General features: G+C 37.5%; 1 pseudogene; it reads left to right on the top strand.

Moving 5' to 3' along the window:
- The window catches only part of LOC136848795 (glutathione S-transferase 1-like), a 45,001-nt pseudogene that overhangs the window by 20,756 nt on the left and 1,071 nt on the right, over positions 1-23,174 (top strand).

The following is a 23,174-nucleotide window of genomic DNA, read 5'->3' as shown; positions in this document are numbered from 1 at the left end:
GTTGGGCAGCAGAAGAGGAAATACTTAAAGAGCGCTGCATACAGACAGGAGATGCTCTTGTTCGATGATTTCTTCATCGACTTCTTCGTTGGATGAAATAGAGGAAAGGGCTAAGTCTGGCTGATCCTGAGTAGCAGAAGGCTGATTCTGCAAAAGTCCTAAGATCCTACCCAATGTTGTTGGATAAGCTCCAAAGAAGGATCTGTGACAGTTGGGATTGGTGCCGAACTCTTGGCTACTGGTGCCGAGCCAATCGGAGGTCACACCAACACAGCTGCGTGTGCGGAAATGAGAGCACTTTGACACAGGTGAAACCTCGGATTAATGGCGCTCAGAAACTGGGCATTCGGACATCACTGGGCGTTTGGACACTGGGAGCTCAGACACTCGTCAGTCGGACACTGGGAAACTGGGCCCTTGGAAACTGGGCGCTCGGACACTGGGTGCTCATAAACTGGTTGCTCAGACACTGGGTGCTCATAAACTGGTCACTCGGACACTATACGCTTGGACACTGGGCATTCCGACACTGGGTGCTCAGAAGTTGGGGCCTCGGACACTGGGCACTTCGACACAGATCACTTGGACACTGGACGTTTGGAAACTGGGTGCTTGCACTGCTTCTTCGAAGAGGAAGACCACTTCGGTGCCAAATACTGGCACTCTGTCAGAGAAGGCTTGTGTGAAGAATACTCAGGACTATCCCAAAAACTGCAGGAGGGAAGTGGACTATGCTCTTGTTCCCTGGGAAGTTTACAGGGAAGCGGGGAAGCATGCTCAGCGGAAGGAACATACCTTTTCAATGGCCTAGACACTGTCGAAAAGCACTTAAGCCCTCTGTCCACACTGGAGTCTGAGTCACTGGATGACAGAGCAAGCACATCTGTATGGCCGCCTTTCTAACAGCTGTCCAAAGAGTCCTGGATACGATCAACATGCTCGGTTGAGGGGGCAACCAGCTGCGGGCAAAGCTCACCAACCTCCCTTAGACCTCTGGTTTGCCTCCTCCCAGGTTTTGGGGGAGTTTGACAGTGACCTTTGTCTAGGAGCATCGGTGGGACAAGTAGTCACCTCTTCCAATGACACTGCACTTGCACCGACACTGATAACACTCATCTGGTCCACAAGAGCCTTAAGAGAAGAGCCAATCTGGGCTACAGTATTAATTATTTCGGAGAAAGAGAGAATAACATGAGAGAGAGAGAGAGAGAGAGAGAGATGGGGGTTGTCCTTACGCTAAATATAGAGTTAAATTATTTATGAATTATTATGGAGACAGAGAATAACATAAGAGAGAGAGAGAGAGAGAGAGAGAGAGAGAGAGAGAGAGAGAGAGAGAGATTTCAGTACATACACTCTGACAATCTGTGGGCAACACTCCCCTTCCCAATCATATGTCAAGTTAATTGACAGTTAACCCCCTCCTCGCTCAAAGTCAACAAGAAAAGATTGGGAAAATCTTGGCATGATATGTATTTGTTTAAAATTTTATATAATTTACTATACATATGTGAAAAGTTGTAACTATAGCATGGAAAATATGAGAAAAAAATTAATAACATAGTAACGTCACGTTTATCTATGCATAAAAAATCTCTCTTATCTGAGAGAGAGAGAGAGAGAGAGAGAGAATGTTTACATCACAGCTGTTTTGTGATTTTGAGTGACTTTAATGTATTTAACTAAAGTATGCTTGTATCATACACTATTCATGAACAAAAATAAAAATAATACAAATTTTACACATAAAAAGCATGAAACTTATAAATTGCTGTAAAAATTAAACATAACCACTTCTGCAGGGTTTCTCGAGGATTCTGCAAATGTCGCGTGTCTGTGGAAAAAAAACGCATATGCCAATTAGTTAGGTTCCAATGAAAAGTTCGCGTGTCTGTGAATTTGCACAACTAGAATTCGCTTAAGATCGAGGTATTACTGTACAGCCTTTGCTGCAATACCTAATACAGACAGTCCCAGGCTATCTGTGGCCTAGGTTATCGGCCATCTGGTTTTATGGTGCTTGTCTAGTGACGACGATAACTGGATTTTTGCGCCGATATGCAGAGGTGTTAACGCTGATCTTCAGTTATCGGCGATTCTCAGTTATCCCCACGCCGTCAGGAACGGACTCCCACCAATAATTGGGGACTGTCTGTACTAGACAAACCAGAATCCAACATACTGAATCACAATAAGTCAAAAAATGTCTAAATTGAAAACTAGCTAAGCTAATGATTAGCGCTCTACCAAATCGTATGAATACTTCACCAAAGGCAAAAGATACAACCATACAACAAAATTCTAACTAGAGCTGCTCAAACAACCGATGATTAGTCACTGACCGGCGGAAATGAATTGAGCTCTCCAGCACTGTTGTACTTATTCTTCCCCGAAAGTGTGCGGGGTCTAGTTACCTACACCAAAACAACCGAGCATTACCGTGAAATTCAAATTTTGAACTGCTGCGATAGTTAAAAACTAATAGCTGTATAGTTACTTGGTAAGTTACCTTTATAAAAAAAAAGGTTCAACCTCCCTCCTACTTGGGACTAAGGGCTTGATGCATCATTTCTTAACAGGAGCTGGATTTTTTCTATGATGCTTACTGTCCTTCCTGAAAGCCTGAAAAGTCTGGAGGGCGTAAGGGCACCGATGACTCACCTGTTTGCTTGGGGGGAAGCTTTAAACTTTGCATTGACTGCCGAAGCAGCTGCTGCCATGGTTGCATATGCCTAAATGTTTGACAGTGACGCAACAAAGATCTGGTTTCCACTTTCTCAACCTCTTGTCCTATTGTACCTAATGCTGAGGCGTCCAGTAAAGAATGTAAGGGGTAAAAAGCAATAACATCAGCCTTCTGTGTTGAAGAGACAAAGAGAACCAAAGAGAACACACTTGTTCTCTAAACCTAACAATCGGATTAGTATAGGCAGCGTGCATGTACTCCCCAAGAGAGTCTGAAACTGCTCTAAGCAGCCAAAATATCCACCAAATCACTCACCAAGTGTTGCTTCTTTTGAGGAAGAGCAAACCAATCTCTCTTGATTGATTGATTATGAAATTTAGGTCTTGCAGCCATTTCCGATAAAGATGTTATCCCTGTAATGTGGAAAGCCAAGTGAGCTGAAAGCTCTAACTCCAAAGGAGTTAACACAATCTTACCTGAGGAAACTGCTCTCTTTTTAGTCAGGTCCAGCGGCAAGGAAAAATTGGAGTCTGATGGAAGGAGTTAAATCCAGCAACTACCTAGTTTCCTAAGAAATTTCTCTCTTTTTTTTTCTCATAAAGAGGGGAAGAAAAGAGGAAGAACTTCTTGCAGATTTCTGATGAAGCATTTTAGCCACAGAGTCAAACCTGTTCAGTGCCAATGTAGCCAGTTTTGGAGATGAAAGGGGATCCATTTTCATTTGCAGCCTAGCAGTCCTAAGAGACCTCAAATCCTGAACTACCGGTTCCTCAAAGAAATCAGGACATTTGCTAGCACAGACCTTAATCAGTTTCTGAAAAGCTGATGATACTAACTACTCTTCATCAGCATCAGAGTCAATTTTGTGAGCCTCTGGCTCATTAGAGGAAAATTCTGGGGATGCAAAGATGGCAGCAGCAGAAACCCCTGCTCTTTGAGAGGAAAGGAGTTTAAACTCCTCTAAAAAGGACTTAAATTTGCAAGCAAAAACTGTTCCTACCAGAGGAATGGTGACTATCGCTTTGTGCCATGGTGCCTGGCACCAAAGGATCATCTACAGAGGAAACAAAAGCTTCCTGACCATTCACACCATCCTGAACTGACACCGAGGTAGTGGGAGGCAAAGCCGAAATTGCCAAAGGAGCTGACATAAAAAAACTGGATTGAAGGGAAGATAATCCAGCCTGCTCTGCTACTAAGACAGTAGCAATCAAAGAAGAATGATTTGCCTGTCTAACAGACAAAAACGCTGATCCTCGGTGCTGAAGAAGTGACCAAGAGCACCTAAAAGAGGCTTGATAATACTGTACCTCAAATCCTGCCTTGGCAACTGGAAAGCAGCCCAAGGCATTTGCAATGTCGAACAAGGTTGAAGAAAATTACTAGAATGCTCAGGAATAGCCCGAGTTGACAAAGAAGGGGACCGAGACTGGAAGCGTGACACCCAGGAGAATGGTAACTACGAGGCATCCGTGCCTTATGCGTTGCCAATGGCGACTGTGAGACAGACCAAGGAGAATGATAGAAGTTCCTACTTCCCTGATCTGCGCAAGTAACTAGTGCTGTCCTGTGAGGCGTCAAAAGTTGATGAGAACGCCTATAAAAGGAAGGAGGATGTGATGTGAAGAATAAATGTGTTCACACACCCAAATGCGGCTACTCACACAAAACTCCCTCACATCGAACAAATAATGCGCAGATGAACTGGCATAGCCAGATCGCCGAGGAGACTGAGAAGACAAATGCAAGAGTCTGGCACCATGCAAAAGCCTAGGGCTAGGTAAGTGTTTGGCATCAGGTGAGCACCTGCTGTCAAGCGCACATCCGATGTCAGGCGAACGTTTCCATGAGAATGCGAAATCCTCTTGCAAAGGAAGACTACAGGAAGATCCCAGATAGAGATCACTAGGAGTATGTGGCCTCCAGCAAGGCCTAGGGGATGCAGAATCAGATATCAAGTGAGTGCGCTCATCATTACCTAGTATATCTACCTCCTGCCTATGTGAACTTCGCTTGATCTTGCAGTGCTTATCTTTTGGTGACTAAGCACCAACCTACACATGACACACACCAGGTTGGCCAGAAGAAGAAGACAACGGGCACTTACTGCTTCCACTCCCAGATATACCCTGCTTCCCTGTACCTCCAACAGCAGGAGTGTCACAGGGAGTGGCTAAGGTATGGCTAATAGGGAGGGAGGACATTGATACTTCCTCTGCCACAAGGGGGGAACCTGAAAAAGGCAACTAAATTGGGCCAGTAAAGCAGCAAGTGTTGAGGAGGTTGCCTCCATAAACTTTCCAAACATAGCCCTGAGATTAGCTAATTGGATTCTAATTTGTCAAACCTCATGTCCTGAACAATACAAGGAGCTGTGAGAGAGGATTATTATTATTATTATTATTATTATTATTATTATTATTATTATTATTATTATTATTATTATTATTATTATTCAGAAGATGAACCCTATCTATATAGAACCAGCCCACAGGGGCCAATGACTTGAAATTCAAGCTTCCAAAGAACATGGTGTTCATCAGAAAGAAGTAACAGGGGGTAAAGGAAAATACAGAATACTAAGAAAACAAGGAGAGCAAAAGGTCTGCTATCTGAAAGGGTGGAAAGATGGGAAACTCTTACTCCTAACCTCACTTCCTGTCCTAGAGCTAGAAGAATCTTTTTGTCTTTTCCTATTTTTATCTACTTCTCATATCTGCTTATACTCTAAATAAACATTCATTATTTCACCTGACCACCAAATACACTGATCACAGCGATCGTTAAAAAAACAATCCTTGTCCCTAAACTTAACGCACATGTTGTGACCATCATAAACTGAAGAGTAAAGCCCAGTATTACTAGATAACATCCTATACAATGACAAAAAAAAACAAGAAAAACCAATCCAAATCCAGAAAAAGATCTAATCATCAACAAAATCAAGTAAACACTCTCCAATGCATCCTCGCAGGCTGACAACTGAGAAAACACTGAATGGAATATTACGGGCACTCAAACCACACGAGAGGGATGGGTCAATAGACGGTTCAAACTAAATGATCCTATTAATTTTTTACTTTTCACATAGTATATCAAACAAGCTGTATATGGTAAATATGGACACAAAAAAGCCTAAGGCACAATCGATAAAGAGGCAATGTAGTGGGTGTTGAGGATGTAAGGAATATATTGAAGATAAGTTGAGAGAAATTAAAAGTTTTTATGATGGTATCGAAGCGTGTTAGAATACGTAGACAAAAGACTGATTAGTTTGATATAAAAGCTGCTTGGGGTGATGTGAGACTTTGAAGAGAAACCAGACATAAGGTGCAAAGTTGCAGGACAAAATAGTCATGAATGGACTGTGGAATTGCCATATTTGCAATAAACAACTTCTTATGGATAATTCTGAGTAAATCTGAGCAAAGATAAAATTTTGTACATAAATAGAAACCAGGGAGATACTCAAATGAAACTTAATAAGGACGGCAGAAGAATGGAACTGGTTGATCCCATAGATATATGGGAGTAAATATAATGGGTCACCACAATTATTGAACTTATCATTATCACTAACCAGTTTAACCAAACCACTAAGTCACAACACTTTACTTTCATGGTAGCATAGCATGTGCATATGATTGAGAGAGAATTAGGATCTCTATGGAAACCAAGATGGAAGTGACATGTGGATGCTGAAACTGAATTAAAAAAAAAAAAAGTTGATGGGATGAAATGTTTTTGTAGTATGGAAAAATATGGATATGTACGAATGGCAAAAATATTAGTGATGGTGAAAGAATGGATCAATGCTTTGAGACACTCTGATTATGTGAAAAGAACAGACTGATGATAGGTTGGTGAAAAGAGTGCATAATTAAGGCGTACTGTACTAGGTGAAGAAAGACCAAGAAAGCATTGGATATATGATGTGAGAGAAGTACTGGAAAGGGTGGCAGTTAATAATGTGTAGGAATTCTCCACCTCTACAGGGGATTCAGCCACAGCTCAACATTTAAAGTATGCGCGTGACAATTTTCTCTAGAGCTACCTCTTCACAGGAAAGAGCTTAACATAAAAAAATAACAATAATGAACACTAAAATCCGTTTTAATAATTAAATTTGTCAAATCCTGAATATTTTAAAATGTATTTACCCCTAGCTACGTAGCTACAAATGCTATTCATCAACAAAGAATCACCAATAAACGTTAAATCACCTCAAAGAGGACGCTAGCGTTGGAAGAATACATGCTAACCAACACAAGGCTTAATCTAACATGGTCTAATGTAACTAGCATCACATAATATTTGGACTACTATCCACATTATAATCATTAATTACAATTCCAAACGGTAAAAATATAAATACTCAGTAATAAGTATTGGCAAAACAAATGAAACTAACTCTCAATCATGAAATCAGTGGAAAAACAAAAAATATAAATGAAGGAAATATAAAAAACATGCTTAAACATCAAAGTAATTCCCAGACCACTTCACAAAAAGAAGGAAGAGGTTTTCAGAATGGGTTCTAAATGAAAGATGATGAACAACTGTCCACACAGAAAACAGGCTTTTCGTCCTCATATGTCGGTTAAGTGAAAATAATGATCTGGCAGAAAGAAATTATTAATGGCTCAGTTATCACTCATACAGCTGCTAAGAATTCACTGGTTTATCTCGACTGACAGTTGCAAAAAGTTATAGGCTAGTGTATTAATTTGATATGCAACACTTGCCAAAGACTGAGTGGTATAATTCTTAGTTTCTTCTAGTGCCACTGCTTTGTTCTCTGCCTGCAAATACAAATAATGAACAGTTAAAAAGAGAATTTATCATAAAACAAAATTAGTCCATCCACACACCCATCAACTCATGTAAGTCCATATTTATTTTCTTCAAATGTTCCTGAACTGCATTCTTTTGATCAAAATACATAAGATCTGTAGTAGAATGGAGCATGGGCCATCTGGAGACTCAGGAACTTACAAACCACCTGCCTCACTTTTCAAGTAGTCTGGATATGACACAAAGATTAAAGACTAGGAAGGAGGGAAGGACTTATTATATGGGCAATGACTTACTTATTAAATGGGGGCAATGAGTTATCTAAATAATACAGACACACAAGGAATAGATTAAAGAAAAATGGAAGAGATACATAAATACATTTATTACACCATGTAAATAAATATAGATGCAAGGAGACCTGGGCTTGGAACCAGTAGGCAGTTTAGAAATTCAATTCAATGTATACACAAACTTCAACACAACAAGCTTCTCATGAAGCTCGTAAGTTTCTTACAGAAAGGTACAGTCAAATAAACAAAATTATAATTAGAAAAAGACCCAACGATGGACAAAAAATGCATGAGAGGTGCATGTGTTCATTTACAACCTTGTACCATCCATCACTGTGTTCAGTTTCAATACCCACAGGGTATGTAGTAAGTAGCAGTCCACAGCTGCTTGCAGTACCTGTAATGTGAAACTTATTACAAATATAAATAAAATTACATATACTGTAATATATACAGGGGATCCCCGCCTACTCGCGGTTCCGGATTCGCAGCTTCACTTATTCGCTGATTTTTCTGTGGAACGTATATACATATTATTCGTGGAAAATTTGCCTATTCACAGTATTTTTCATAGAGAAATATTCATTAATTACTGAATTTTCATATCATTTTCACGATTACAGGTAAATGCATTTTTTGTGATAAAACTATTAAAATACTCTGGTATAAGCATTTTTAGAGTTTTTTTTTTTTTTTTTGTCTGAACTATCAAAATAGGCAGTTATGAGTGTTTTTAGAGGGGTGTCAAGTATCCGCGGATTTTGGCTATTCACGGGGCTTGTGGTATGCATTCCCCGCGAATACCTGGGCCGACTGTACTATTACTTATAAAATAATTGATATCATAATCAATTATAGCTATCTTAACCACCACTGTATCGTTGATATTCAGGATACATAAAGTACTACATCTTCATAATTATATGGTAAGGGTTATGACAGTTAAGGTGGTTGTATCCATTAACTTTATCCACATATATATGCAAAAGATACAAAAAGAGTACAGGAATATTAAATGTTAGATATTAGAAAATTTAATTTATCCAATCTACTGAAATTACTATATCTATAGACTTTAAAAGACTTCTTAAATTCAAATTTATTTTTAAGTTTTAAGAAACCATGTTAGAAGTTTATCATCTTTCAGGAGTTAACAAAATAAAAATCTTTACCTTCAATAAAGCCATATTAAGTGTTAAGTTAAAACTGAAAGCACGAAGTCCTAGTATTTCAAAATTAAATTTGTTATTAATTAGTTTATGACCAATATATATATAATAGCTCTTGTTTTATAGATGTCGTTTTTGATAATGTAGTAGCTGATAAGTTCCTCGCTGGATGAGCGGGTTCCGTTCTCAGCTACCACTCTGTTTGTCGCGAGTTCGAATCTCCGACCGCCCAGTGAAGAACAAGAGGAATTTGTTTCTGGTGATAGAAATTCATTTCTCGCTATAATGTGGTTCGGATTCCACAATAAGCTGTAGGTCCCGTTGCTAGGTAACCAATTGGTTCTTAGCCACGTAAAAGTAAATCTAATCCTTCGGGCCAGCTCTAGGAGAGCTGTTAATCAGCTCAGTAGTCTGGTTAAACTAAGATATACTTAAGTAGCTGATTATCCTCAAAGGAGTCATCCTTAGGGTTCTACTATAATCTTAACACACACCAACTAATACCAAGAACTCCTTCATACCTGTTCTAGGCCAGAATACAGTAGTGCCTGCTGGTGCAGTGATGGATATCAGTGGAATAAAATAAAGTCAGGAGGGCTCTTTATTTCCTTACAATGATTACCCAGATTACTATTCACCCTTGTTTTCCAGATGTAGCAGGTTGGCTAAGGTGCCAGCCACCTGTTGAGATACTATCAAAGATTAAGGTCCCTTCTAAAACTGTTTGGTAAAGTCTGTTGTTGAGCCTCTGTTTGGTCACAGCCTTTTTTTCTATGCCTACACCAACTCAGAACAGTCTGGCATATTCATTATATCTTTACTGCTGACATACACTTACCAACACTAAACACCCTACACTTATTACCATTTTTAATCTGTCCCTTTTTGTTATGAATAAGAGACTCACTACCTTGGTAGGCATCCCTTCTAGGGGAAGGCCACTCTGTGCTGGGGTCTTCCACTGTCTTGGAATGGAGTTCCCCTGCTTGGGGGCAACACCCAACCACTTTCCTGTCAGTTCCCTCTTCCTCTTTATTTTTCAGTCAGTGTGCAGGGCAGGTTTAGTATAAGGGTCAAGGATGCCTTACACTAATCATTTTCTTTTTCTTGATCTTCACCCATAAATTCATTCCAAAATCACCATTACTCTCTTTCCTTCAGTGTCTGGCATTATTTCCACTATTTTTGAAAACCTAACTATAATATGAAGTTTATAATCAACAAAATGTTTAATATGCTCTGATTTTACCTATAAAAACTCCTTCCCGGAGACCAATCCTAAAAGCACATGGGTACATTTAATATTTCAGGTGATGACAATCCCTTCCTAATTTCTTCATAAACATTTAACTCACCTCGTCACTTGTAGGATAGAAGTTTGAAGGCAAGCTGGTTCCAGTATACTCCTGCATTTTCCTTCATCAACAAATCTTGCATTTATCCTTGTCTAAGAATCATGTTCATGCTTATCCTTTTCTAGAGAAGAGTGCACGGTTTATTTCAGTCAGTTCTGCTTTAGTTTCAACAATCTTTAAGGAATTCAAAGTAATTTTCAGCCTTCACTCTTTTCAACACCTTTCATCAAACTCTCTTCTTTTGGATCATCTTCAGTTTGCCACTTCTTCCATAAATGATTTCGACGATGATTCAACCCTTTGTACTTTACTTCAGTTTCTGCTTCTCTATTTCACAATTAATCTCCAGTTTCACTTTCTTCATCTATCAGTTTTTAAGTGTTAATTATTACCGAAATGGTGACCCGTAACTCCGTAATTCAGCCAATTCCGGTAACTCCTAGATACAAATAGCTCAGTACCTCATAAAGACAAATACTATAGACCATTGTTTCCTTTCTTACAATCAACTTTTCGGTGCTTTGTGCTGATAGTTTTCATTGCTCAGGTTGCTTTATACCTCTCCTGAAGAGGTTCCATTGTTCAAATCGCTAAATATGCTTCTCAAACATTAGTTCTTTCCTTCAGCCGTGAATCCCCGTGATGAGTGTTCTGTTGTATCTCTGTTTAGAATATCTTTCTCAATTATGGGATGCGTCGTCCTTTATCTCTTTTCTCAATATGTTTAAATTTTTTACATATATATTACGCAAATTTCTTCTCTGTCTCTTTCTCTAGGTACTACAGTATATAGCCCATATTTCATCGAGACCTAATAAACTCTAGGATCGCACTACCTCTGTAGCTTTAAGATGATCTAGACTTCGTTTTCCCTACTACATAAGTTTTCAAGTAATGTAAGCAATCTTTTATACAAGTTATAGTCCCATTTCCTTTATTTATACCTGAATAACTGACTGAATGTTGAGACTCTTCTTATTATTGAATGAATAGAACTAACATCCAGTTCATTCTGAATATTCATCAACACGCTTCAAAAACCCATATGTAAATAGTTCAAGTCACTCAAAGCAAAACTTTAGAGTCACGGTGATTCTCTGCCATCAACAAAAAATCAGGGGTATAAAAACACGAACTTAAGACCAATTGACAACATCTGAGCTTCATGCATGCACCTCCCACTACGATTGAAATGATTATCTCGAAAGAAAATGTGTCATGATGACAATTCACTGTTAGTGATGGACGGGGCATTGCCATTTGATTTAAGTCAGCAGTCATTCTCTCGGATACTGACGTGCAACGAGGAAGCTTCTCAAAGACATTTCCCTTATTCACTAGGGATTTTTTAGGCTAAGCGGAAAGGTTGGTGGAACCGAGTTATTTGTAGTTTCCTAATATGAAAACTCCTGTCCTATTTTATTACTTTCAGTGTATGCTACGTTCGGTGAATTCCAGTAAAAGGATCCACGGACGGTCCTTGGTGGCTCATTCGAATAGCTATGTAATTTTCTTTTCATTTAGGGTTTTATCAGAGTTCTTATTTCAAATTCTAGCAACAGAAACATTTTCACGTGTGGGTATCTTTCTTTTATCAACTGCAGCATATTCATTCTATTGCGATAATAGCTACCTGTAGTGTGAGTTACGGCAAGTCTGTCTGTAATTATAAACTTAAACATTATCATACACTTATTTATATCAAAAATCTCTCTCTCTCTCTCTCTCTCTCTCTCTCTCTCTCTCTCTCTCTCTCTCTCTCTCTCTCTCCTTGTATAGTAATGAATAATAATTCACACCCTTGTTGTGAGTTTATAAATTTTACTTTCGCGTAGAAAACAAAATAATGTTTTTCTCATAACGAGGGATAAAAAATGAATTAGTTACCAATGTCAAAAGCTATTGCAGTGCAGCAAGTTAGTTGCTCAAAAGAAGTAGATATCTGTAATCGTTACGAATGGTCTGATAAGGATAAAAGTGGCTTTCATCCAGACTATATCTAACGTCTCCGTTTTACATGACTGTGATAAGGATTATTTTGTTGAAGTGTTACTCCTTATCTCTTTTCTTATAACCGAAATGTAGCAACCTTCTTTACCACGACTACTGCAAATACTAATCTAAAGGTTAGAAAAGTGCAAACAATGACCCTCGCGACAATGTTCTGACTTTTCGAATTTTAGCATCAAATCAGTTCTGAATATCGCTTTAATCTCATTCATGGAAATAATGGCCATTACCTTGATGAAAAATAATTGAAAACGGTTTTATATGAAATAAAACAACTGAATATCCTGGATAATAAAAATCGATCAGGGTGAACATATCAAAATACTGAAACCTAATTCTTTATCACAAAAAAAGTGAGGATTTTTTATACGAATAATTATAAACACGATGAAGAATCTCTAATTTACCGTAATATCTTATGGGTAAGATGAGTGAACATATAGCATCATTGTAATACAATAGAAGATTTTAAAATCAAGTATATTAGACAAAATGTTATAATGAACATAATCTTAATCCGAATAGGACCATTTGGTTATTTATTCATTACAACCTAACTAGACACAAAAAACATGGTTTATGCTGCTTTCATTATTCAATTTAACCTGAGTTTAAGAAACCAAGCGCTTAAATAGATAAAACAATTCTGATAACATTCGAAATGATTATTCATTGATGTGTTGGCAACACCAGTAATCAAGGAGGAGATATTATTGAAAGTATCGGCTTGCCCTTCGGAACTCTTCTCATGACAACACGATAGTACTGTCAAACCATCATACTCCTCCTTTATGAACTTACCTACCATCAAAAGTTACCGAGACTCCAGAATGCGAAAATTTTATTTTTTCTCTACAATGCAGTGATAAGTCATGACCCAAGCGTTAATGACAGGAGGTTAAACCTATTAATCCTTTTGTTTCATTCTTTCCTTCATTTTATAATCAAGTTTTCCTCAAGAAAGTGTAAGAACACACACACACATACACACACATACACACACACACACACACACAAACATATATATATATATATATATATATATATATATAGTGTATATATATGTTGTAACGTTCTATTGTCATTTGCAATAGCACGTGAAAGCTCCATGTATTAAAATTAGCTCAAAATTAAAACAGAATGAAAGACGGCGAGCTGACACAAGACCACCCAGATTGAGGGACAAGGAAGTGGTCAAAACACCCCTGAACATTAGCGCTAGCTAAATCCTCCCAGTCTTGACAAGAATCTTCACCCTCTCTCTCCTTGCCTATTATCCCGCCTTTGTCTGCCTTTAATCCCCCATGGGTACTGTCGTTCCATCTCCTTATTCCAGCGCCTGCTTCTTTGGATGTCAACAAGACATGGGATGGGAAGCTGGCAAGTTAACGGACATTCACCCACACACAGGACTAAAGCTGGCAGACGGGAATGAAAAGCTATATGAGGGCCAGGCCAAGGGTCAAGCACTTGAGTTCGTTACCAGCCAGACACAGAGCAGAATCTTTGCCAGGCCAGTCTCCAACTGCCCTCCCCCCATGTCCTGGTCAATCTCTGTTGTGCTAACACAGTTCCACCAAAGTTCCTTGCCTAAATTTTATTATTCAGGATATTCAGTAGTTTTATTTCATATAAAACTGTTTATGTGTAGACAAGACTTTGCCTAAATTACAAAGTCTGGTCTACACATCAAGACAACACATCCTGAGGGAAAAGGTACAGTTGGATTTGGAGTATGTTACGATGTCCATTCTTCCACTATAATTTTCGGTCTTTCTAATATTCAGGCTCCTTGAAGTTCTAAGACAAATAAGTGAAGTGGTTAGTGTTTTCAACTCAAGTATTGTAAGCATCTCTTGGATTTACTATTTTTAAAGGCTTTCCCCTCAGCCTTCAGCAGTCCCAAAGTGAACGTGCAAGTGTTTTTCCTTGGAAACCAAGTGTCAGATAGGCATTTTGATGCTGTGTGCCTACCTGTTTGTCTACAGTGCCAATTCCTGATCTCCCGACGTGGAAGATTCCCTCAAAATTAATATCTGAAGATTTATATGCACCAGTGGCAAGAGTTCCTGTATATTTACTTAATTTTAGAGTTTCCATACCAAAGTGTGATTAGTTTTAGATTAATAGTAATTCTCTAGATAAGAATTTCCATCATAGATCTTAAATTAATTTGCTACTGGCACTATTTGATTTGTGAACCAACGTAAGAGGAGTGCCAAGGAGCTAGTGAGGAGCTCCTGTATAATACCCTTTTGAGCTGTGAAGTAATCTAATTAGTGAAAACTTGCTCTTCCCTTAAACTCCACTTATATTTACTGTTAACTTGCTTCATTTTATGGGTATGGCCAAGTCAGTCAGATGTGTTTTAGATTGTGTTTAGAACTAGATACTCCTACCCCGTAAAAAAATAGTTATATATATATACAGTATATATATATATATATATATATATATATATATATATATATATATATATATATATATATACAGTATATATATATATATATATATATATATATATATAATTATTTTTATAATTATATCCTACTTGGATATATATTATATATCCAAGTAGGGTGAGTCTCGACTCAGGATACAATCTCGAAGGCGGAGGGAAAGGGCACCGTTGTTACAATTACTTTATTATGCCGATGTTTCACGACAATCACTATCGTCGCATTTTCAAGGCTGCAATGATTAAAAAACCTTCTTACAAAAAGTCACATTAAAACATCGATATATACATATAAATTACAAGACAAATAAAAACGGGGGGAATAGGCACAGAACATACCTAAACTGCAGCAGTAATAGAGTAAAACATAAGTTTTCTCAAGAACCCAGGAAGAGCAATAAAGGACGAGAAAAGAAAAACATAAACAAAAGGTTAAGCGATGAACAATTGGACAGAGGTTGTTTGGGTATTTAGTGTTGGGACCGTCTTCTTTATAATAATAGATTCTAGTATACTGAGGTCATTTTCATTTTGGGCTTGCCCTATTATTGAAAAATCTTTATAATTAATATCAGTTTTGCCTATTTTAACATGATTTCTTATATTTGAGGGCTCTGGATTAGACAGTTTACATCCAGTTCTGTAGCTTACACCTTTGTGGGAATCTATGCGAATCCGTAGTAGCCTCCTCGTGCATCCGACATAAATCCCACGATCACATCCTGGGCAAACATATTTATAAACGATGTTCGAAGAAAAGAGATGGCTAAGACGCTTATAAATATGTTTGCCCCTTGTTCCTGTTATTATCCTTCTCCCCGTGACCTTGGCCTTTCTCTGCTAGCAGCTCCTTCCAGGTGGTTCCTTGTGTTTGTACGTTTCTTTTCTAGTGTAGAGTAGTAATGATCAGTCTGGCCATTTTGTTTGTGTTCCTGTACAAAAAAAAATCATATTTTCCCAATCTATTTTGAGGTCTTGTTCCCAACAGCACTTCGTGACTGCCAACGTCTGATTATAGTACTTCATCTTTCGTATGTGTTGCCTGCTTCGTTCTTTGCAAGATTTGCCACTTTCGCCGAAGTAACGCTATTCACAGTCAAGACACGCTGCCATATATACACCCACTCTTACCTCTTCCCCCTCTACCAACTTTTGTTTCTAACTATTTTATTCCTAATGGTGTTTTTGTAACTGCCTGTCAATTTGAAATTATCTAGCTTCCTGTTGATGGGTGTAATAATGTTGTTGCCCATGACTGTAAATATTTTCTTCCCTTTCAAATGTTCCTTTTCTATCCTTTTTCTTGCCTTAATGTGTGCCCGCTCCCACCAGTGCTTAGGGTATCTTAATCTCCTAAAACTCTCCCCTAGGCATTCCAGCTCTTCATCCAGGAATTCGGGACTGCAGATCCTATAAGCGCTAATGGCCAATCCTGTCATTACTCCCATGTTAATTTCTTTCTTATGACTGGTAAACATATGTATGTATGAATTGGAGTGTGTCTTCTTCCTGTGTACTTAAATTTTAAACTTTCCCCTTTCTCCAGTCGTAGGGAAGAAATTAAAATGGGAGTAATGACAGGCTTGGCCATCAGGACTTATAGGATTTGCAGTCCCGAATTCTTGGATAAAGAGCTGGAATACCTAAGGGAGAGTTTTAGGAGGTCAGAATACCCTAAGTATTGATGGGAATGGGCTCACATTAAGGCAAGAAAAAACTATTTTGGGGAGAGGGAAGGAATAGAAAAGGAACATTTGAAAGAGAAGAAAATAATTAGTCTTGGGCAACAACACTATTATACCATCAGCAGGAAGCTTATAATTTCAAACTGATAGGAAGTTACAAAAACACCATTAGGAATAAAATAGTTATTAACAAAAAGTTGGTAGAGGTGGAAGAGGTAAGATAAAGCAGCATGCCTAGACTGTGAAAATGGCAAATCCTGTAAAGAACGAGGCAAACAACATTTACATAACATAAGGTTCTATAATCAGGCATCGGAAGTTGCCAAGCACGGTTGGGAAAAAGACAACAAAATAGATGGGAAAAATATGAATTTTTTGTACAGGAGCACAAACAAAACGGCCAGACTGATCGTAGAGAATGCCTTCATAACATGCATAACAATGTAATCGAAGGCAACACTGGAAACAGATTTGAAGACAACCTATCAAGAAAAACTGTATAATCTACAATAGAAAAGAAATGCAAAAACCCAAGAAACCACATGGAAAATGCACACCTGGAAAGAACCGCAGGCAGAGAAAGGCCAAGGTCATGAGAGTGGGGCCATAAGGGAGAAGGAGGATAATCACAGGAAGACGGGGTTTAATCCACTCCCCCACACATAAATACAGCTGGACTACGCGTCTGATCATTCAACAGATACTTGACAATGAGGACTGTTAGTTCCGGAGAGCCTGTAACTTTTATTGAATAAATATCTCTGCTGAATACCATCCAGTTTCAATGAGGTCCTGTTAGTAAATATATATACATACATACATATATATATATATATATATATATATATATATATATATATATATATATATATATATATATATATATATATATATATATATATATATATATATATATATATATATACAGGGTGTTTCAGAAATTAGAGACCCCCACTCTACAGCATAAACTAAAATTGATATGGACAAAAACAAAAGTAATTCAGAACAGGTATTTATTAAGTTTCTCTCTGAGTATTTAATATTTTGTGTGGCCTCCATCTGCCTGTACCACAGCCTGCATTCTTGAGGGGTATGATTTCAGCAAATCGCAAAAAAAGCTCAGACTCAAACTCCATTTCCCTGAGCACTGCGGTCACCTCTCTTCGCAGGTCGTCAAGGCTTGGTATACCATCATAGTTCACTGTGCCCACTTCAACACAATCCTTTAAGATACTACCAATGTTTTCACACGCATTAAGGTCAGGGGAGCTATCTGGAAATTCACTTGATGGGAAGAAATCGATACCACAGTTTCGAAGCAGCTCCTGTGTCTGAAGAGCCTTGAAACATGGTGCTTAATCATGCAAAAATGTGACTTCTTCAACAGATAACACATTTTCAGGATCTTTGAGGAAAGGAAATACTCCACCAGTAAATTTGCACAGTTTCTCTGAAGTATTCACCATTCCATGACTGTCCTTTTCTTTGATGATCCACATTAACCGTTTGGCTGTGAAACAGAGAAAAATTCCCAAACATTCAGGAAATTTCACAACTTGGCTATAGGGCACGCCACCGCTGATATCATCCAACTTTGCAACCCAAATGATGTCATTTTTTATGATTTGGCTTCCTGACTGTGTGAATGAAGAATTCATCCGATGCAGCAATATGGAGAAAGTCAGCTTCATCCCAATCTTTAAGAAATGAACCACAAAACCATGCACGGTCTTCTCCTTGTTGCTGAGTGATGTTTGGCTTGCTGATAACATGAAATGGCTTGATACCAGATTTTTTTCAACTCACGATGTACGGCACTATAACTTCTCTTCTTTCTCCATTTTGTTTCTAGTTCAAGCGCCAATTTACGTAAAGACTTTCTTGGTCTACCCACTGCCTAGGTTATGATGTCTTATGACTCCTGAGAAAGGGCTTCAGGCCTTCCAAGATTCTCACTCTTTTCGCAATGACAGTCATATGGATTTTTGTTCCAGTTTCTTTTAAAAAAGGATTTATCTCTTTTAATGTATTTAGCTATCCAGGAACGTGAAATGAAGGATGCGCCAGCATCCCTGGCCTCTCTGAAGGTTATAGCCTGGATTCGGTCAATCCATCTGATTTCCTCTGAGTCGTTAGCCATGGCTGTATCTAACCCCGTCACTCAGTTTGAAAATACAAGAAATGTAAAATGAAAAATAGCTTAATAGAAACTTAAAATAATGTACTTGGAGATAGGCCATAGCAAAAAACTTCATAACTTTCCATTTGTTCTGTGGAGGGGGGCCTCTAATTTCGAAACACCCATAAATATATATATATATATATATATATATATATATATATATATATATATATATATATATATATATATATATGTGTGTGTGTGTGTGTGTATGTGTATATATATATATATATATATATATATATATATATATATATATATATATATATATATATATATATATATATATATATGTATGTATGTATATATATATATATATATATATATATATATATATATATATACATATGAATATCTGTATAAAGAGATTCATGCCTGTATTGCAGCAGCACAATCAAAATGCCAGTAGATCTGTACTACCACAAGATATCGCCTCCAGCAGATCCGTCCATCTGACGGCGAAGGCCGTTGGACTTTCATTGAACATTAAAGAGGTGGACATCGTCAAAGGGGAACAAATGAAACCAGAATTTTTGGCTATTAATCCCCAGCACACCATTCCTACGCTAGTAGATGGACATATCAAGCTGTGGGAGAGGTAAGCCAGCAAAACTTGATATTATTTTGCTTTTGAATTTGCTTTTATCTGCTTATTTATCTATTTATTTATTCCTATATTCTTTTTAGTGGTTCATTTTAATGAAAATAAGAAAAATGAACGTGACCATTATACATGATATTGCTTCAGTATTAAACCATCAATATAATCTACTCTTTTGAAGACCTCAGTCTTAAGATCAATATATTTTGCAGGCAAAGAAAAGGTTATATGAAACTACTTTTATAAAATTCTGTGAAATATTCGTGTAGGAAACAAGTCACACCATAAAATAAAATGATATACAAAGAGAGAGAGAGAGAGAGAGAGAGAGAGAGAGAGAGAGAGAGAGAGAGAGAGAGAGAGACAAATTTCCTCCCATAATTTCTTACAACGCTCTTGCATTTCAGCCGTGCCATCTGTAGTTACATAGCCAGTCAGTACGGAAAAGACGACGCCCTTTACCCAACGAACCCAAAGGCCAGATGTATTGTGGACCAAAGGCTTTATTTCGACATGGGGACCCTTCAGCAACGGTGGCATAATGTTTATGTAAGTAGTTTTAAGTCCAATTGTTGATTAAATTTGTTAACTTTCACTCTTCAGAACCTTAACACATGAATTACGTTTTACACATCCATGCAGACCACCTGTATATAATATATATACAGGACTAATAGAGCCAAGGGCAAACCAGATAATGGCGAAATCCGGATAAGGGCGAGTAAAAACATCTAGGGGTGTTCAAGGGCTATTCTATACCCTTCTTCACCTAACCTTGTCAATACCACATAACTGTAAACACTCAATATGGTTATAAACAACAATCATCGCACTTTAATCTGAAGACTTTATGCAGAAGGCTGTTTTCTAACTTTTTTCCCCATGTTGTTAAGAAAATATTCTTAATAAATACACTTTGAAAAAAAGCAACTACTCTCTCTCTCTCTCTCTCTCTCTCTCTCTCTCTCTCTCTCTCTCTCTCTCTCTCTCTATCTCATAAATGACACAATTCGGTGGGTAGGTATCTTACCGGTGTTTACCCACAGCATACCATGGTTTTATGATCTTCCATAAATTTTTATACATCAACTTTCCTATCAGTTGTTACCATATTGTACTATCATGCACGAGATAAAAAAATTTGTATGTTTGAACTGTTGATCTAGGCTAGGTGTTACACTCACAGTATCCATTTGTGCAAGTCCAATAGGCTATCACAGCTGTAATTAAAATAAAGATATTGGTGATAAAACTGATATTTGACTTACTGCATCCATTTACTCTGTATTATTATCATATCATCACCATATTATGTCTAAAAAAAAAACCATCTGCCATATGCATTTTTGTGATGTTTTTGTTCTTAGAATCAGACGATTGAGCCTACTAGTGAAAAATTAGAACATTTTTTTGGTTGCTAAAAGAAACACAAAAGCCATAAGTTTGGTTATCTTATTTGAAAGCCTAGCCTAGTACAATCTACTGAAAATGAAATTTGCTCTACATGCATAGCATAGTGCAGATCAAAGGATGCATGAGTATGTATGGCATATTTCATTTGTTTTACTCATTTTACCCTATTGTGGAAACTATACTTATGCAAAATACCTTGTGTTCACATCTTTAGTATATATGGAATTTCTCAGTGACGACTATCCAAAGCAGTTCGTTTTAAGAACACTATTTAAAGTAGGTGATAATTTTCTGTTTTACTGGAACTAATGAATTTTCATTTCACTTTATAATATCACGGAAGGATTATTTGTATGCCTGTGTGTGTGTTTACATCTACATGTGGCATTTCATAAATATTGACATCACCGTCTCTACACAGTGTCTGCGTTCGTGTGTGGGTTTATTAGTGCAATATCACATTTGCCAATTTTAATTTTTGCTTTGCTTGATTTACTGTACAGTATTTCAATACAAGTTTGGTTGACTCTAAGTATGATTATCACATATCATAACGGTACACAAGAGAATATTAGATCACTATTGATATTTCATCTACAATCAAATACCTCATTTGTTTTTCTCTCTCTCTCTCTTTCTCTCTCTCTCTCTCTCTCTCTCTCTCTCTCTCTCTCTCTCCACTTTACATATATTTTAACAATAAAATATGAATTATCTTAAACATAAAACATGAAATAAAACAAGCTCTAGCAAGGCAGATGTCTACCTAGCCTTCTTCACCCACATAGCCATCACTGCATCCCCACCCCCTCCCAGCCAGGGAAACTGCGCCCCAGCTCCACCCACCTTCCAAAGCAGTCCCTTCTCTGAGTGAATTCCTCTACATAGCCTTACTGCCCCTCCTCTCCCATGGTACCTGGCTCAGAAACTTCCCAGGCCTCCCCCCGTCCCCCAACAGCCCTTTCTCAGTCTATGTAACTTATATATTTTATATATCTTAAGGTCGTGGTCCATGGTCTGGGTGTGCCAGATAATGTAGAGTTCCGGATAATGGTGATCCGGATAACTGAAGGATTACTGTATATGTATATATATATATATATATATATATATATATATATATATATGTGTGTGTGTGTGTGTGGGTTTAAAACTCATAGATACTTTAATCTTAGTGGAAAATTCTACTCATAAATATAAACTTTTTCTATATGATATGGTTGGTATAGATGACATGTATTCGGTAAATACTTTTCAGAAACATTTATCAAAATATTTCTTATTTATATTTTCAAGTAAAACTTGAAGCGATTTAGATGATGAACCTTTATTCTAATGGAGGAAACTCATGTATGCAAGAACTCTCAGTGGAAATATTCTAGTGTAGTCCTTGACTTTTACAATAACAGCAGTTATCTGTTCACTTTCTTTTCTTATTTGTTGAATGCAAAAGATCTGATACTGAATAACAAGTCAATCAAATAATTACGTCACCTGTAAAACCAGATCGCATAGACAATTAATGTTCAGCATATCATTTACAATGTGTTTTCCGTTACCCTGGACACTTTTCAGGAAACCAAAATAGTATTCTGTTAAAACTTTCACGTTAGATGTGTCTTCTCTTCAGAACTTTGTTGTCACTACAATTGCTGGCAGTGGTATGCATGGGTTATGCATCCCTGCCGAAAGCAATTACAGATTTCTGTTGGCTTTGGATAGTAAGGAACAAATCACACATCATATCACCACTGCTAGCAAGGTATCTCATTTCACGTGAATGCTCTTGGCAGAAAATCCATGAGTATGAATCATATTCAGAAATCAAATATAGGAATGTTAGCTAACAGAATCTTCTAAAAACAACACAACTGGTTAACACTTATCCCGTTTCACATTAGTCCTAATGTTAGAAAATCCTTATCAGTTAGAACGGCATTAAAATCAAATAGAGGCAAGCAGGATCAAATGAAAAACGAATTACTCCAGGTAACATGCTTAATAAGGCCTTCTTTATAATTATGGATGGCGCTGGTTGACAAGCGATCAGTTTTCTTACTTAATGAAATAAGAAAAGGGAGTTATTCTTTACAATTAAGGGTTTATGTCTGAAAGGCTGCAAAAACATTTCGTTGTGTATACATAAATGTATGAATATGCCTTGACTAAGGATGAGGAAAATATCGAATGAGACAGAAATAAATTTTGACAAACAAAAAGTAGATATATATGGTGAAAAAAAATTTTCATTTGCTTTTAGTATATGAGGTGAACTGAGCAAACTGCTTATTTACAATGTCACACTGCAACATGGGAAAAGTCGATAGATAAGAGAAAAGTCGTAGGGAAATAAATATATCCGGTGTAAAAGGGAATGGATAAATATTTTGATGAGAAAATATTGACGAAAGCAGTGCTAACGCATTCATCTTTTCCTTCAGGCTCCAGTGCTATTACAAGGAAAAGAATCTGATCCTGCTAACATGGAAAAGGTAGAAGAGGCTCTCACATGGCTAAATGACATCCTG

The sequence above is a fragment of the Macrobrachium rosenbergii genome, chromosome 2 (assembly GCF_040412425.1).
Source record: "Macrobrachium rosenbergii isolate ZJJX-2024 chromosome 2, ASM4041242v1, whole genome shotgun sequence".
NCBI lineage: Eukaryota > Metazoa > Arthropoda > Malacostraca > Decapoda > Palaemonidae > Macrobrachium > Macrobrachium rosenbergii.
This window is presented reverse-complemented; position numbering and strand designations above follow the sequence as displayed.